A 16,801-nucleotide genomic window follows, 5' to 3' on the forward strand; every position below is an offset into this window, starting at 1 on the left:
AGCCACGCCGACCCGACCCACGGACCGACCGAGCTCTATACCTTTCGCTCAGGGACTTACAATATTCGACATTGAAAAACCCAAGGCGGTGTGTTGTTTTTTTAACGGAATCCTAACGCTTGGAATTGTGTTACGCATGTGAGCGCGTGTAGCCTGCTATCTTCACGCACAGCCAGACGGGGACTACTATGAATATAACCATGGCTCTTATTCTTCTGACTCAAGAGCGGCTCTGACCAAGAAGGCAAGCTGCAGGGCAACAACTCCTCGGATCTTTGCCCCATACGTCTGCTGGAGGAAGGAGGACCTGTATTTATCAACGGACAACAACCGATCTGGGAGATAATTTCTTTTGACGCATGGTTGTGTCGTTGGTTGGAACACCGAAGCCGGGGCAACTTGTTTTCACCCAGTTTCTAACACCGATGCGAGGTGTGCGGACTAGAAGACTGGTGGTGCCCGTTCCCCTCTGCTTCTAAATAATAAAAGCACGTTGGGGATCGCTGAACGGGGGGAAAAAGAAGAGGCTTGTTCGATTTCCACGAAAGGATTCGTTTTCTTTTTTTTTTTCTTTTTTTTTAAACCCTCCATTTTTGTATTAATATTATTTTTCGATTCCACGGAATTTGGGTGTATGGAGATAACTGTGGGATCGTCGGCGGCTTGACTTGACTCTCTACCCTTGGGTGCGCGGAGCGGAGCGGAGCGGAGCGACGGTTGGTCTCACCTAAAGGATTGTAACTCCCCCACTCTGCTGCTCTCTCCCCCCGCCGTGGGTCTATTTACATGTCCGACCTGCCCGCTTTATGACAATGGATTACTTTCTGGTTTTGTGCAGCGTCTTGCTGCCTGTCGTGTCCGCTGTTGAAGGTAAGGATTAAATATATTTCTATATTTCCTTTCTTTTTTGGGGGGCGGCTGTGTTGGCGCTACACGAGAAGGGAAGGGTTGCAATAAGCCTTTTCCCTCACGGCACGGGTTGGGGTTTTTTAGTTCGTTCAGTGCACAGAGGTTCCAACTGTCCGATTGTACCTTTTACTCAATTACTCCTCCTAACCATAACTATTGATTGATCTGCACAGCGACCACCCTGTTAAGGGTCGCTAATAGATTGTCTGGCCGTTACGCATGCAATGCAACGCAGCGAGGCGCGTATTAGAAGAACCAGGGCGATATAGGTTTCAATACACGATTGTTATGCGCGTCTAGCGCAGCGCTCCTCCATATCAATGGGTTTAGTTGTTGTGTGTATTGTTTTCTCTGTGTGTCTGCCCGAGAAATCCTGAGCGATGGTCTATTCTTCTTTGTCACTTTGAAGCAAATTAGCGCTAGAGTCTGTGTTCGGCGGGGTGTCGGGGATTTTTTTTCTTCTCCTTTTATTTTTTTTAGTGTGGATCGCGGGGGTCTCGCAGAATGCAGCCACGGAGCCCCCGTGAAGCGATGCCCCCCACGCACTCACTCACTCAGTCAGACAGACAGACCGAGACGCACTTTCCCCTCGCCTCGAGTCAGCAGCGCCGTGGACTTTTTAGGTCTCGGGGAGTGCGTGGCCTTTTTGACCCGCCTGGAAATGCAACTTGAAAATACATCTTTATCGATGCAAAATTCACATATATAGGACCCAATTTCGTTGTTATTATTGTTTTATTCATGTATGTGTGTCGTCCCGTCGTCCCATAGGCTATTCGCAGCTACAAACAACCTACAAATGTGCTAAATATTATGTTCATTTCGATTCATAGCCTACACACCCATGTTGTTTTGCTATAGTCTGTCTCCACATTGTCCACAACTCCCTTATTTACTCCCTTATTTAATGTTTTAGACCCATTTTACCTCCAGTTTAAAGCATTCGTCTTTGTTGACTTGGGGGATATGTTGCGTGCATAAATAATCTATTCGAATCTTACATTTTCCTCCATTTCTAATGCTTTGTTTCAATAACAAAGCAAACAAACGTGTTATTCTAGTGGCCTTTGGACAAGTATAAGGACTGAAGTGTGTATTGTAGAGTGTAGGCCAGTGTGTGTGTATGTGTAGTGGTTGAATAGTGGACTCAGGCCGTGGGGTGCTTGTGTTGCATGGTGAACTGAAAGTAGGACAGTGGGCCACAGGCTGAGTGTACGCTTCTCTCTGGGCTTTTCTCGTCTTATTTCACCACTTGTGTCAATGTATTGGTTCTCAATGGCGTCACTGATAAAGCCTCGGTTATAGCCTATTGAGTTGCGTGCCTGATATGTCGTAGCCTATAGCCTAGGTGCTACGTAGCCTAAATAGCAGATCTACAAGCCCACAACTGATCTGTTGTTTAGGCCTATGGCAGAGTGCTAAGATTTCAATTCAGCGTTTTATTTATTTTTATTTATCTTCTGAAAAGCTCGTGGTGTGCTTGTGCGTCAATTGTTTACAATCTTTGACCTTAAAACCAAGTGTATATAGGCTAATATCGTTTTAAACTCTCATAACGATTCAGTTTGGCGTTTAGGTTGCTTTCCCGTGACTTTGGTTTATTGACAAGGGCAGAAGGAAAGTAGGCCTATTTAGTAGGCTGTTGTCAAAGGGCAAAATAATGTAAAGCCTTATCAGATAAGTTTTTTTGCTTTTATTATTGCGTTGGAATGGAAGTGTCGATAACGATAAGCTCACAACAAAGGGCGGTAGATTATGATGCGTAGGCCTATCATAGATCCATCCACCTATAACTTAGACCAGTGCTTCTCAAAGTGGCGTCCGGGGACCCCCTGGCGTCCTTGGGGAGGTTTACGGTGGGTCCACACAGCAAAATGAGTCGATATAGCATCGAAATCACTCGAAGCTCGCCCCAATGGAAAATAGCCGATCTACAAGCTCGTTGTGAGCTTAGATAGGGTTGCATTGCTATGTTGTAAGCTTGTAGATCTGCTATTAATATATATATATATATATATATATATATATATATATATATATATATATATATATATATATCCTAACAACACAAATCTTATTTTCGTATTTTTGGGGTCCCTGCATGGCACAAAATACTTTCAGACAGGGTGGGTTCCGAATCCGCGGCCAAAATACACATTAATTCGGGGGTCCTTGACATGAACAAAAAAAGAAGTAGCCTACCGCTGACTTCTAGACCACATGGTCTGAATTAGCTAAATGGAACCGTGCCGTGCCGTGCTGTGTTGGTCGGGGGCCGAGGCGGCGTTTCAGGGAACAGCGAATGAGGTGCGCCCGGGTGCGTACCTTTTGCGCGAAGCCCGAAAGCGCGAAGTGGGGAAATGTCTCCTACCGCACCGTTAGCGCGAACGAGAGGGGAGGCGTGAGGACATTTTAAGCCGTAAGAAACTACACAACCACACAATATATTTGACTAAATGAAAAAGGGTGCCCCCTGTCGAAACTATTGTAGGCCTACTACCACACAATATATCTTCCTGGACCCTTATTGTGAAGGGCTGAAGGCAGAGAAATGATCTACAAGCTCACGTTGTCTCGTGGATGCAACGTGTTGTGAGCTTGCAGATCAGCTATTTTGCGAGACAAGCTGAGTGCAGACAGCACTGCATATTCGTGCTCAGTGCGTGCACAGTGGAGCATGTGAATGAAAAGAGAGACATTGTACTACCATACAATATCGAGCACTGCATATTATCAACGTTCACAAGGAGCTGTACTACCATACAATATCGGTGCGGTAGGAGACATTTCCCCACTTCGCGCTAACGGTGCGGTAGGAGACATTTCCCCACTTCGCGCTTTCGGGCTTCGCGCTTTCGGGACTTTCCCGGTGCGCCCATGCGGGGCGGGCAGGCAGCGCAGGCAGGCAGCCTGCTTGGGTGCTGTGCACCGGGGCTGAAGTTGATGTATTTCGTTAGGACAATCTATTCCCAACATAAGTGATGCCATAAATTTTCGCCCGCTGACCTGGTTGGGGGCTTACCTAAGCTTTTAATACAGCCGGCTTGATTTATGGCCCCGGCCGCTCCTCCGACTACTTCTCTCCAGGATCCACTGAGTTTATGGTGATTTTTTTTGGTCGGGGGGAGAGAAGCGAGCGAGGCGGCGTTGAGCCCCATGCAGCGGGGACGCATGCAGGCCCCCGGCCGTCACACTCACACACACACGCTATCTCTCTCTCTCTCACCAGGGACCATATATAGACTAATAGACACAATGTTTCTTCACATTTATCATCCCACAACTATACCGCGTTATCTCACTTTGTAATAGTCACTCTGAACTTTGTTCAACTTTTTTGGACCGTTTTCGCTTGTCATAGATAGTTATGCTTTCCCTCCTAAACAGCCAAACGTTATAATTCCCGTTTTGTCTTTATCAATGGAATCTTGCGTTATTTATCAAACAAAGCGTGACACAATTCCGTGTAGGCCTATCTGTAGGCCTAGGCTAGCTATGGCTTCATTTTAAGAAGAGGCCCGCTTGATGATGTCATTGGGCACAATTTGGGTTTTTGTTGGAGGAAATGTTTTGCTTTTGGGGCCGACTAAACAAAATCTAGCCTTCATTACAGCCTAGCTTAACTTAATTTCAGTCGGATTTCTATCTAGTCAACAGTTTTTTTGCTAGACTGGAAGCTCATTTGACTTTCCAGGCCAAAAGAATGTAAACCTTGACTTTTTTCAAGGCAACGATATATTTCGGCTCACAGTGTGAAGTTTACTCTGCAGTCTATATACACCACTGTGTGAAGAGCAGGCTACTGAACAAGAAGCTGCATGGCTAATATTAATTAATGTTAATATTATTGTTATTATTGTCGTGGGGAGAGAGAAGCTTTGGGCTACAAATGGCGTCGATGACAGTGTAATACAGTCCGCAGGCGGTCGAGTTAATCTTTCTCCAGTGTAAATTATGCTTGGATGATGTGCGAGGCAGGAAGAAAATCTGTTAAGCAGACCACACGCACGCACGCAGCGCGCACAACCACCACAATAACATGAATCACCCACACAGACACATTAGATATGCATAGGCCTCTCCACTATCACTGCTTGATGTGTGTGTGTGTGTGTGTGTGTGTGTGTGTGTGTGTGTGTGTGTGTGTGTGTGTGTGTGTGTGTGTGTGTGTGTGTGTGTGTGTGTGTGTGTGTGTGTGTGTGTGTGTGTGTTGGTTTATCTCGAGATGGATCTATAATTCATTCGTCCCTCTTTATCGTGGGCTAGGTGACAGTTCAGTTGACTTTACTAGGGCTACCCATATAATAGAGCCTATGTTAACGTATAGTATTTAGGAATCTTTTCAAATGGGCGACAGACGGAAAAGCCCTGTCCTCGCTGTTTAATTTAACTGATGTGAGATTGTAGGCTACAAATGTAGCCACATGGACCCTTTATGGGTCCATTTGGTTACATTTGTAGCCTACCCTCTCGCAGTTAGCTACACAGACATTGATATATTAAATAAATACTAAGACTGTTATCGTGTATAATGGGTCTATTAAACGTTCACTTAACAATTCCACTTATCCGCCCATGATCTGTCACGCATTTTGCCAACAGCAACTTCAGAGCATTTCTATAATAAATACGATATGAAGTATGATGGATCAGGTGTTTTTTAAAGTGCTATTAATGCCAGGGTCTTGCATGGAGCAGATAACAGACAAACGGCCTTTTATTGTCACCTTCACGCGGGGACCCCCTGGCCTGTCTGTTTCTCTCTCTCCGTTTGCTGCTATTATCTTAGCTGTTATTTATGGCCGTAATATGTGTGTGCGTGGAATGATGGAGCGTGTTTATGTTTTTATTACTTGTGAACGGCGAGGATGATCGCACTGTCTTCCTCTTCTTCCACGGGACTTTTCCCCTGTTGCGCGATGATGGTATCTCTCTCTCTCTCTCTCTCTCTCTCTCTCTCTCTCTCTCTCTCTCTCTCTCTCTCTCTCTCTCTCTCTCTCTCTCTCTTTCATAAGAACCACTTCAGCCCTAGCCTATAATACATTTCCGCCATTTGAAAATAGCCAACCTACAAGCTCACAATTGTGAGCTTGTAGATCTGCTATTTTCAAAAGATTGTTTTTACATTTGAGAAGTTGTGAAACGGGACATTCTGCATAATGAGTAGGCCTACTTTCTACTTTTGGCACTTTAATTATATTTTGACACCAATAAGTGTGTATTTTTACTCAAGTATTTTTAATTCCTGACCTTTTACTTGTAGTATTGATACTTTTATTTAAATTAAAACAAAAGGGGGGAAGTAGGGCCTACGTTTTCCTGCATTTTGTCCAGCTGCACACTCGGGCTACTTGATAAACCCATGTCACAGGTTCATTGGGTTACAATTGACGTTGTGACATGAACAACAGACGGAGTGTGTGTGTGCAGAGAGAGAGAGAGAGACTGAGACAGAGAGACTGGGAGGGATAAATAAATAGAGATATAGAAGCTGAAATCAAACGAAGCCAAGGCCAGTAGCAGCCCATTTGTTAACCATCGTGGCTGGTATCTCATCTCTTGGAGGAGCAGCAGCCATCTTAACATTTTATGGAGGCTGCTTCAAAGGCAAATGGCTCACTAACCTCGTTAAGGGCCACAATTGAACAAACAAAAGGAACTATTAGCGCCCCTGGCTTTAACCGTCTGTGTGTAGTGAGCACCGGAAAGCCTTTGAGGAGAGCCGCGTGGAAAAGAAACATGCGTGGATTGGAAGTGATGATCATTTGCAAGAGAATGGCCACGGCAGCCATTCTGGTTCTTCTACTGTCTGGCCTGAGTGAATTAGGGTATTAAGGCTGAACAGAACAGACAGGCCAAAACGGGCGGAATCATAATAAGATAAGATGGTATCTGTAGATAAAAGCTCTGGAAATAGACTATATGGAAATTCTGATATAATTGAAAGCTTGTAGATCTGTTCTTGTTCTGGGTAAGACAGTCATATCCACTTATACATTATAGGCTGAACAATAGGCCTAATATAACGGACTTAAATTGACTGTAGGTCCATTGATACTGCACTGAGGTCCAGTGGTCTAAAGTAGCTAAGTACATTTACTCAAGTACTTAAGTACAATTTTGATGTATATGTTTACTCTACTGGAGTCTTTCCAATTTTCAGTACTTTTACTTCTACTCCACTACATCTCAGAGGCAAATATTGTACTTTTGCTCCACTACAATTATTTGAAAACTTTACTTTAGTTACTAGCTACTTTTTGATTATTATTACAATACACACATTAACCACTTCAGCCCTAATATATATATAAATATATATATATATATATATATATATATATATATATATATATATATATATATATATATATATATATATATATATATGAAAGATATTCATATTTGAAAACTTCTGAAATGGGACACTCTGCATAATGAGTGGTTTTGATACTAATAATTTAGTTGAATTCCGGACTAGACTATTTCTAAATTGCAGTATTGCTACTTACGTTACAAATGTGAGTAGCCTATATTTTTCCACCACTACATGAGGTCACGCACAAAAGTCCGGAATTGAAAATGTACTTGAGTAAAAGTTGGCATCAAAATGCACTTTATAAGTACCAAAAGTAAAAGTACAAAATGTTTGAAAATAGCAGATCTACAAGCTCCCAACACGTCGCGATGCGACACGTTGTGAGCTTGTAGATCAGCTATTTTCAAATAGCCAAGCTATAGCTATATCCCATGAAAAGCCTTGTTCCATGAACTCCTTGACTTATTAATTCTTCGTACACAGCAGCATTCGTTGTGTGGTCTGTGCATGGGTCATTGATCAGGGGAATCACTAACTGCTTAGACCTTCTACAGTGGAGGATCAATGGCTTTGATTGCCTTGTTGCTTCCTTGGCCGAGTATAGCAGCCAAACGGGTATGAGCTAGAGAACTGGTCCCATCATCATCATCATGAGATCTAATCTATTATAGAGGTGGAAGTCTTTTGCTGCTGGCCCATGCAGGCCAGAGAAAGGCTTGGAAAACATTGAGCTGGGTGTAGTGATTACCAATTCATTTTTATGTTATTAATTGCAGAGGCTTTGAGTTCAAGTGATTGGATTGGGGTGGAAGCATAGCATGGGTCGTTCGTAGCCCTAGGCCTACTATACGGCCTATAGACTGGACAACTGGCTGTATAGGCCTACCAGGGGAGCGGCAGACAGGGTCAGGATTAAATCGGCATACAGTCCTAGTCTGATGTTGATTTAATTCAATACAGATCTGTGACGTTTTATATCCAAGTGTTGGTTTAGGTCTCAGTAGCCTATACAATTATCCATGTTGAGGCATTATTCATTTGATTGACTCACATAACATCCAGTCTAATTATTTTTGTTTCGTTATTTTCTGAAGTGACAATATATCATAAAAAGTCATTTTACAATTACAATCTGAATTATTTTCTTTGTCCCAATTATTATAATTTAATATTTATGAAATATTTAAATTTTAAATCTTATAATTAATCTAAAAATGGTTGGCAATGTTATTTTTTTATTGTTGCAATTATTTTTATTTTATTTGCTTGCCTACTAATGGAATACAATTAACATAATACTACTACTTTTTTTACTACAACAATAAAATTAATTGTGCAAATTGTATTACATTATAATGCAAATAAATACCATAAATTGTTATAAATAGGCTACTTGTATTAATAGTAGTTAATAGTAATCAACACAAGCATAAATCATTGTTATATTTTAATAACACATAATAAAAGTTAAACCACTACCATTATAAATATAGCTACACTTGTAATTAACCACTTTTGGCCTGTTTTACTTTGGGGTGTCGCCTGGCGGAAATAGCTGATTTACACGCTCACAACGCGTCATGATGTGACACGTCGTGAGCGCGTAGATCTGCTATTTTCGCCTTTAATGACATGCCCAAAATAGAACTACCAGGTGAAAGGGGTTAAATGTGTTAAATTGCTTAGTTATTACATAGGCTTGCTTTTGCTTACTTATTAAGCATAGGCTTGCTGTCACAATTTGGAAACTTCATGTCTATTTTATTCTCCGCACACAGTACGATATGTCGTTTGCCGACAAGAACTGAATTTCTTCAGCTCGAAAATCAGTCGTTGTAGGCAAGCCACACATCACGTCATACGTATAAGTTAGAGAGTTTAGTTTAGCTTTGGTCGGCACATTCACAGAATTCAGAATTTAGAATCCACCTCGAAAGGCCAACGAAGAGTGACCCCGAAAAAAACAACAAAAGAAAAACTGTGAAAAAGAACCAGTTTCCTCCACAGAATAAAAACAACAGCCTCTCTCTCTCTCTCTCTCTCTCTTTCTCTCTCTCTCTCTCTCTCTCTCTCTCTCTCTCTTGCTCCGTGCCCTGGGCCCGCAAGCCCAGTCGGCAGATCACATGCACCCTGGCGGCCATCTTGAACAGATGTACAGTGGCTTTGGTTCAGATTGTCGTATAGAGGGGCTCAATAGGCGAGTGTGGGTGGGGGGGTGGGTGGGGGGGGGGGGGGGGGAGGGGTGGGATGAGTCGGTATTGAGTTGAGGTTGGATCATATGTGATGGCTGTAGAGCTGCCGGCGGTATGCTGGCCTTCGTAAGAGGGGGAGGGGGAGGGTGGTTTTGAACGACGGAGGCCTTACTAGCGAGCGCCGGGCCAAGTTGAGATTTGACAGGCTTTTGCAGATGTATATCGTCTCTGTTGTCGGGCCGAAACCTCGTATATCCCAAGTTTCAAATTTGTATGCTTTTTCGTAAGTTAAAGCCCACTTCGTCACACAAAAGTGTCTCACTAAAGTAGTGAAATAGCAGATCTACAAGCACACCTTACTAGCCTTACTAGCGAGCGCGGCCAAGTTGAGATTTGACAGGCTTTTACAAATGTATATCGTCATGGTCGCGCCGAAACCTTGTATCTCCAAAGTTTCAAAATTGTTTTAAAGCCCCACTTTGTCGTACAAAAGTGTCTCACAAAAGTAGTGAAAATAACAGATCTATAAGCACACAATGCCTCGCGATGCGAGGCGTTGTGTGCTTGTAGGTCGGCTATTTTCGCTACTTTAAATCGTTTTATAAAATAATAACAAAAAAGGGAAGGTTTGGGACATACAAGGTTTCCACGTGTGTGTGTGTGCGTGCACGTGCGTGTGCGTCTGTGCGTGTGCATGCATGTGTGTACGTGTGTGTGTGTGTGTCTTCCGTCCGCCGGGGCACGGCTCACATGGCGCAGGCTGCTGCGGACTGACGGAGAGACGGGGCGAGTTGTAATTCCATATGCGAGCAACAGCCGTGACAACAACCCCGCAGCCTTCACATACTGGGAAGGCAAAGGATGAAACGGCTGGCTGACCTATGAAAATAACACACACACACACACACACACACACACACACACACATACTGTACAGTACACTGTACTTTACTTACCCTTTTCCCCACGGTGACCTTAGCATAGTGCTGCAGGGCGATATGTCAATATCACTGCTATTTCAAAAGCTTTGCCTACGATTACGATTCATGAACAATGATAAAAAGAGAAGAAAAAAGGTGAAAAGAGCAGATCTATACCAGATCACACCGTGTCTCGTTTAGTTCGATTTCTGCATTAAAAGCATGTGTCGATTCTTTGATACATAACAAAAAAACATTATGTCAGTTACATCACATGTTCTAAACTCTAAATGTTTGGCGTTTGTATTTTTATTTTAAATATATTTTCGGTTGATTGTACCTCAGAACGTCCAATGCCTTGAAAAGCGCTGCGGTAAGAGAATCTATGGCCTTTAGATGCCCATCAAGGAAGGGCCCTATAGTGTGTATGTGTGTGTGTGTGTCCATTTATGTGCGTGCCCGTAGGTAGGCCTATGTATACATGTTTGTGTGTGTGTGTGTGTCCAACTGTCCATATAGGTATGTGTTTGTGTGCGTGCCCGTAGGCCTATGTACAGTATATTTGTGTGTGTGTGTTGATATAGGTATGTGTTTATGTTTGTGTGTGTGTGTGTCCATATAGGTATGTGTTTATGTTTGTGTGTGCGAAAAGGGCCAGCCTGGCATCTGACAGCGAGGGTGGGCCTCGTGGGATAGCAGGTCTTTGACACCCCACTCCTCCTGAGAGGGTGAATGTGTCTGGGCCTGCCCTCTGCCAAGAGCCCCACTGGTGCTGTCTATAGCAGCGGAGCGGAACGAGAGAGAGAGAGAGAGAAGGGCTGAGAAAGAGAAAAGAGAGATGTTTGGACTCGTACAACTTTGTCTGGGAGCGAGGAGAGAGCGAGCGAATTGGGTGGCACAGCAAGGGGGCTGTGTGTGTGTGTGTGTGTGTGTGTGTGTGTGTGTGTGTGTGTGTGTGTGTGTGTGTGTGTGTGTGTGTGTGTGTGTGTGTGTGTGTGTGTGTGTGTGTGTGTGTGTGTGTGTGTGTGTGTGTGTGTGTGTGTGTGTGTGTGTGTGTGTGTGTGTGTGGGAGGGTCTGCCCGCCACGCCAGCCAAGGTGGGGCAGCTTAACGGAACCCAAACATGATGGCGTCCCATATAGGCAGCACCAGCTGTAGCCCTCTGTCTCTTGTTGTCTCGTTCCAAATCGGACGAACTCAGGGTTTTTATTCGCTGGTTTAGTCGTTGCTATATCGATTTCAATCGCGAACCGTAACTTGTGATTTGATTATGTTGGATTTTGTTATCGCAGGCAAGCGGTGTGTACACGTCTCCGGTTGGGTTTTGCTGTGTAGCTGTAATACCATGGATAGGGTGTGCCGCCATTTTACCCTCAAGTCTGGTTGCTCGCTCAGTGTCAAACCCCTCCCTCCCTCCCTCCCTACACACACACACACACACACACACACACACACACCCCTGTCCGTCCACTTTGTCCTCACTGAACTATATTAATGGGCTTCAGAAACCCGAAGAAATGTTTGACACAATATTAACGGCCATCAAGATGATGTTTCATTGGCTCCAACGTCTGCGACCAGAACGTCCATAAAGCGCGGCAGCCGGGGAAAAAAAAATGAGCATGTGTCACAGAAATGTACATACGTCAGAGACAGAGAGAGAGAGAGAGGGGTCCGCTGTGCTTTTCCAAAAGCGCCCACCCCTCAACCCACACCCTGTGACCCCTAACCGGGGGTCTGGAAGAGTCGGGGAGGGGGTGGCGTGGGGTAAAATGTGTCTATATTTGAGCGAGAACAGTGGCTTGGAGGGGGTTGGTGTGTGAGTGCGTGCGTGCGTGCGTGCGTGCGTGGTTTGGGGGGGAGGGAGGAGGGGTGGGGGTTCGGTTTTCTGGTCCACAGCCTAGCCTTGTTTGAGCTTCAACAATAGCGGCCTTAACACAATCAAGCCCCAGGGGTTATCCGCTTCCAGCCACCAATAAAAAAAAACACACTGCGAGAGAGAGAGAGAGGATGTGTGTTATGTTTTAGAGAGAGAGAGAGAGAGAGAGGATGTGTGTTATGTTTTAGAGAGAGAGAGAGAGAGGGGACGCGGCACGCAGCAGCAGCCCCTCTCCTCTCTCCACTTACGTACGTACTTATGGGTCTACATAAACACCCGGGCAGACGGGTCAGAGGAGCTGTCTTGTCGTCGTTTTTTCGGTCGTGGTCGCTGGCAGGCCGCCGTCGGCCTTATAGCGGTTCCAGAGCTCTATACAGCAGTGGTTCTCTGAGTGGATTCCAGGGACTCTGTGGGTTCCTTATATTGACCCTTACAAGTCTGTAACTCTGGCAGGGTTCCATTTGTACCCTGCCAGAGTTAAGGGGAGACCTTGAAATGTGAAAGTTTGAGAAACACTGCTCTACACAGTACCGCTGCTCTCCTCTCATGCAGGACTGTGTGTGTGCATGTGCGTGTGTGTGTGTGTGTGTGTGTGTGTGTGTGGTGCTCATGGGAGATGACTAAAAGCTCTTTATAGGCATGCCACGGCCATTACACCACCAGAGTCACTTGGCGAACGACCGGTGATGGCTGCAGGAAAGAAAAAGGGGGGGGGGGGCGTATCTTGAGGTGCTGGTGGTGGGTGGGGTGGGTGGGGGCTGTTGGGTGTGCAGGGGGAGGGGTGATTTATACTTATGTGCGTCGGTGTCGCACACGCCAAAAAAGCCGATCCACAAGCTCTTCACGCGTCACAGTGTTGGAGTCGTTGTGAGCTTATGGATCGCCTATTTTTGGTGCGCGACACAGCCGTGCGGCCTGGCATGAGTCTTGTAGACTTCTCCACATGGCGGTTCCCCCTCCCTCCCTCGCCCCCCCCCCCCCCCCCCCCCCCCCCCCCCCCCCCCCCCCCCCCCCCCCCCCCCCCCCCCCCCCCCCCCACACACACACACACACCATTTTTCTTTTTACGAGCTTACAGGCTCTAGTAAGTAATTTTTGCCCGTTGGAGCATAAGGAGATCTTTGATATTTGGGTCCTTTTAAAACAGAAAACACATAAGCAGTCACATGTGTCTCTCTGGAGGGCACGGCGCTCCAAAAGGGTCTGCCCCCGCCCCCGCGGGGAACAGAGAGAGAGAGAGAAGAGAGAGAGCCCCACATCACCTGGTTTCAGCTACTTGTTAAAATGTTAGACGAAATAGGGAGAGGGGGGGAACGGAGGGGAGAGAGACACGCAGAGAGCGGAGAGAAATGTCTGGTTGAGCTTAACCATAGCAGGGTGCTTGATGATGGGACTTTGGAATGAGGCCTTGCGGCACCAGGCGTCTCGCTAGGCCTACGTTTATTTTTTTATTTTTTTGAGCAAGAAAAAAAAAACAACAACCACCAAAAAAACTAAAAGAGTAAAAAAGTAAAAACTGAAAGAAAAACCCCAAAACAACACAACTTTCAGCTCATTTTCAAACCCGGCGCCAACGGTGTGCGGAGGTGTGACGATGCGATACGGGCCCGCTTCAAGATTTGCACACATTTTCAAGTAAAAAAAAAAAAAGCAGATCTACAAGCTCGCAGCGCGGCACTCGGTGCCGCGCTGTGAGCTTGTATATCTGCTATTTTTTAATAGTTAAAGCATAAAATAATGTGGGGATGAATAGGGACGGCTGGGCTGGTGTTATCGGCAGCCGCCGCCGCCAACGTCGACTGTGATTAACCGCAGCAGCATGTGTGCAAATGGCGTCTGTGTGGCCTCCTGTGTTTGTGAGTGTGTGTGTGCGTGCGGGAGAGAGCGTGCGTGCGTCCACACAGCGGGCGGCGAATTACAACAGGCCACTAAAAGCTGCCTCCCTCAGCCCCTCGCCTCCATCTCCGCTTGGGCGTCAGACAAACCTCCTCCACCTGCACTTCATCTGCACTTCAAAGGGAGTATGTATGCTCCCCTCTTCTGCCTCTGCCTCCCTTCCTTCCCTTCCCTCTCTCCTTCCTTCCTTCCCTTCCTCGGCTCAGTACAGAGCAGCGGTAGGTTCTTCTTTACCCATACACCCCCTGGGCTCTTATCAGCAGCGAGCTGAGCTCTTTCTCCATTTCTTAAACGCCCGCTCGCTCGCTCGCTCGCACGGAGACGCGGCGGCAGCCTCGTGCCATGTGCACTTCACCCGGCAGGAGAGCGCCAATCACACGTGACCTTTTTGTCAGGCCGTATTTGCATAATTCCCCCCGTGGTTGCTGCCGTGCCGCTGGGCTTTGGCCTCCTGGAAGGCGCTGTGCAGCTGCAGGGGACATTTCTTTTTTCCTTTGACCTCGGTCTCTACGTGGCCGCCCTGGACTTTCATGTTTTAAGTGGGCATATAACGTTTAGAGGACAGCTGACACAATGTGCAGAATGGCTGGGCAAAAGGTGCTCATTTTACGGGGACTGTATAAACAGAGGCAATCCACCAAATGTGTAGGTGCAAGCAGGGGAGTTGGCCCTCTGCGATGACAGGGACACCGTGCCATTTGGTTGGCGGTGCCTGCAGAGAGGTGTGACGCGCGCGCGCGTGTGTGTGTGTGTTTGTGTGTGTGTTGCTTCTATGTGAAAGAGGGAAAGATAAGACCTAATATGAATATTCTTGCACATGAAAATCTTGTGTAAAAAATCGGAGTGTAAAGAAAAGAAGAAGCCACACCAGCATCCCTATTATGTCTGGGGAAAATTCGCCAAAAATAGCTAGATAGATCGGCACGGTGTGAGCTTGTAGAGCGGCCATGATTTTGCCAAAAGGATTTGTTGGATCGAAAAAGAACGCTCCAAGTTCGTGTCAGTTCCTTTGACTATTTATAGATGGTCTTAAGTGGTTACATTTGTGTGTGGGCGTGCGTGCGCGCACCACAAGTGCTTGTGTTCATCATTGCGTTGTGTTGTGATTAGCAGTGGGAGGGTTTGGCCTAGTTTTTTATGCTCCTTCGTCGTGTGATGATGGTGTCGCGCTCCGGAAAAAGCGGACCTGCAAGCTCACAACGTGTCGCATCCGCGACACGTTGTGAGCTTGCAGGTCTGCTATTTCGGCATGTGCGACACCGCCCCGCGTCGAGAGCATAAACGCGGCTTCAGAGAGCCTGCTTGGGAGCCAGACAGCACCAGCCCTCATCCATACAACAGTTGGTCCAGTTGCTTCTGTGCCGAGTCTCGTCTCCCTCCAATGCACTCCCTCGCACTTTGGGGACTTTCATAAGATGCAATCAACTGCAATTGGCTTGCTCTATTAATTCACAGGACCCCCATTAGCCAGAGTTTTCTTTTTTCTTTTCCTTTTTCTTCCAGTAAAGCCCCCTGTGACATCCACCGCTTCCACACTCGTGTGGTACGTCCTAATATGTTTATTCATGGTGTGAGAGCGATTTAACTCAACTGTGAATTTTAAATCGGGGAGTTAAGAGTTATTTCCGGTGGCCCAACGTGTTTCTTATTTTTAAATATAAATTTTTCTTTAAATAAGCGATGCATTCATGCATACCTATTCCTGTTGTTTCCTTTTTTTCAACTATTTTTGTGCATTTTGTGCTTAAGTTGGAATGCTATAGCGGTGGTTTTCAGCGGAGAGGGTTTGTGGAGGGAAGGCGCAGTGCAGTGAAAGACTAATTGCTATGTGGCAGATGAAAGCGCTCGGACAAAATGGGTTGACACCTCCCTCTGTGCCAAGTCAGGCCAGAAACAGCTTCCCTTTCCCCTCTCACACCCAGCGGACCCCCCTCACTGACCCCTGATTCTACATGCACACGCACACACACACACACACACACACACACACACACACACACACACACACACACACACACACACACACACACACACACACACACACACACACACACACACCTTTATTCTTGGGGTCAGGTCTTCGTCGCCCTGTCCCAGTGTGTTCCAGCGCCTCCCGCTAATGAATCAATCAGCTGGCTCCATTCATCGCACCCTGTCAGACCCAATCGATCAGCCTCCCCGTCCCCCTCTGTGTGTGTGTGTGTGTGTGTGTGTGTGTGTGCGTGTGCGTGTTGTGTGTGTGTGCGCTTGGATTGTGTGTCAGTGTGCATGGGTGGGTTTGTGTTGGGCTTGAAACAGACAGACAAATGCTGCAGACAAAACTAGCTTGTTGTTCACAGGAGTTTTGTGTGTGTTGTGTGTGTGTGTGTGTGTGTGTGTGTGTGTGTGTGTGTGTGTGTGTGTGTGTGTGTGTGTGTGTGTGTGTGTGTGTGTGTGTGTGTGTGTGTGTGTGTGTGTGTGTGTGTGTGTGTTGTGTGTGTGTGTGTTCCTTCTGCTAGCCATGCTGCACCACACCACTGTTCCAGAGTTATGGCCTCCTAACACCTTGAAGATGGCAGTATGGCAGTCAGACAGGATGGAGCCCAGTCAGTCACCTCCATTACCTCCAGGGCTGACCTTTTGTTGGAAGTTGGCAGAGATGTTTAGTGTGCGTGCCTTATGTGCTGCTTCCCTATGAACCTTTGCCA

At 46.2% G+C, this 16,801-nt stretch overlaps 1 pseudogene across 1 annotated transcript in view; it reads left to right on the forward strand.

Annotated features, from left to right (window-relative positions):
* The first annotated feature begins 806 nt into the window (after positions 1 to 806).
* Positions 807 to 16,801, forward strand: part of LOC308287932 (ephrin type-B receptor 3-like) — a 76,441-nt pseudogene continuing 60,446 nt past the window's right edge. The window contains exon 1 of the transcript in view: positions 807 to 870. The product of the transcript in view is annotated as an ephrin type-B receptor 3-like (transcript). The remainder of the gene's footprint in view (positions 871 to 16,801) is intronic.

The sequence above is a fragment of the Nannobrachium achirus genome, assembly GCF_963921795.1.
Source record: "Nannobrachium achirus genome assembly, chromosome: 1".
Classification (NCBI taxonomy): domain Eukaryota; kingdom Metazoa; phylum Chordata; class Actinopteri; order Myctophiformes; family Myctophidae; genus Nannobrachium; species Nannobrachium achirus.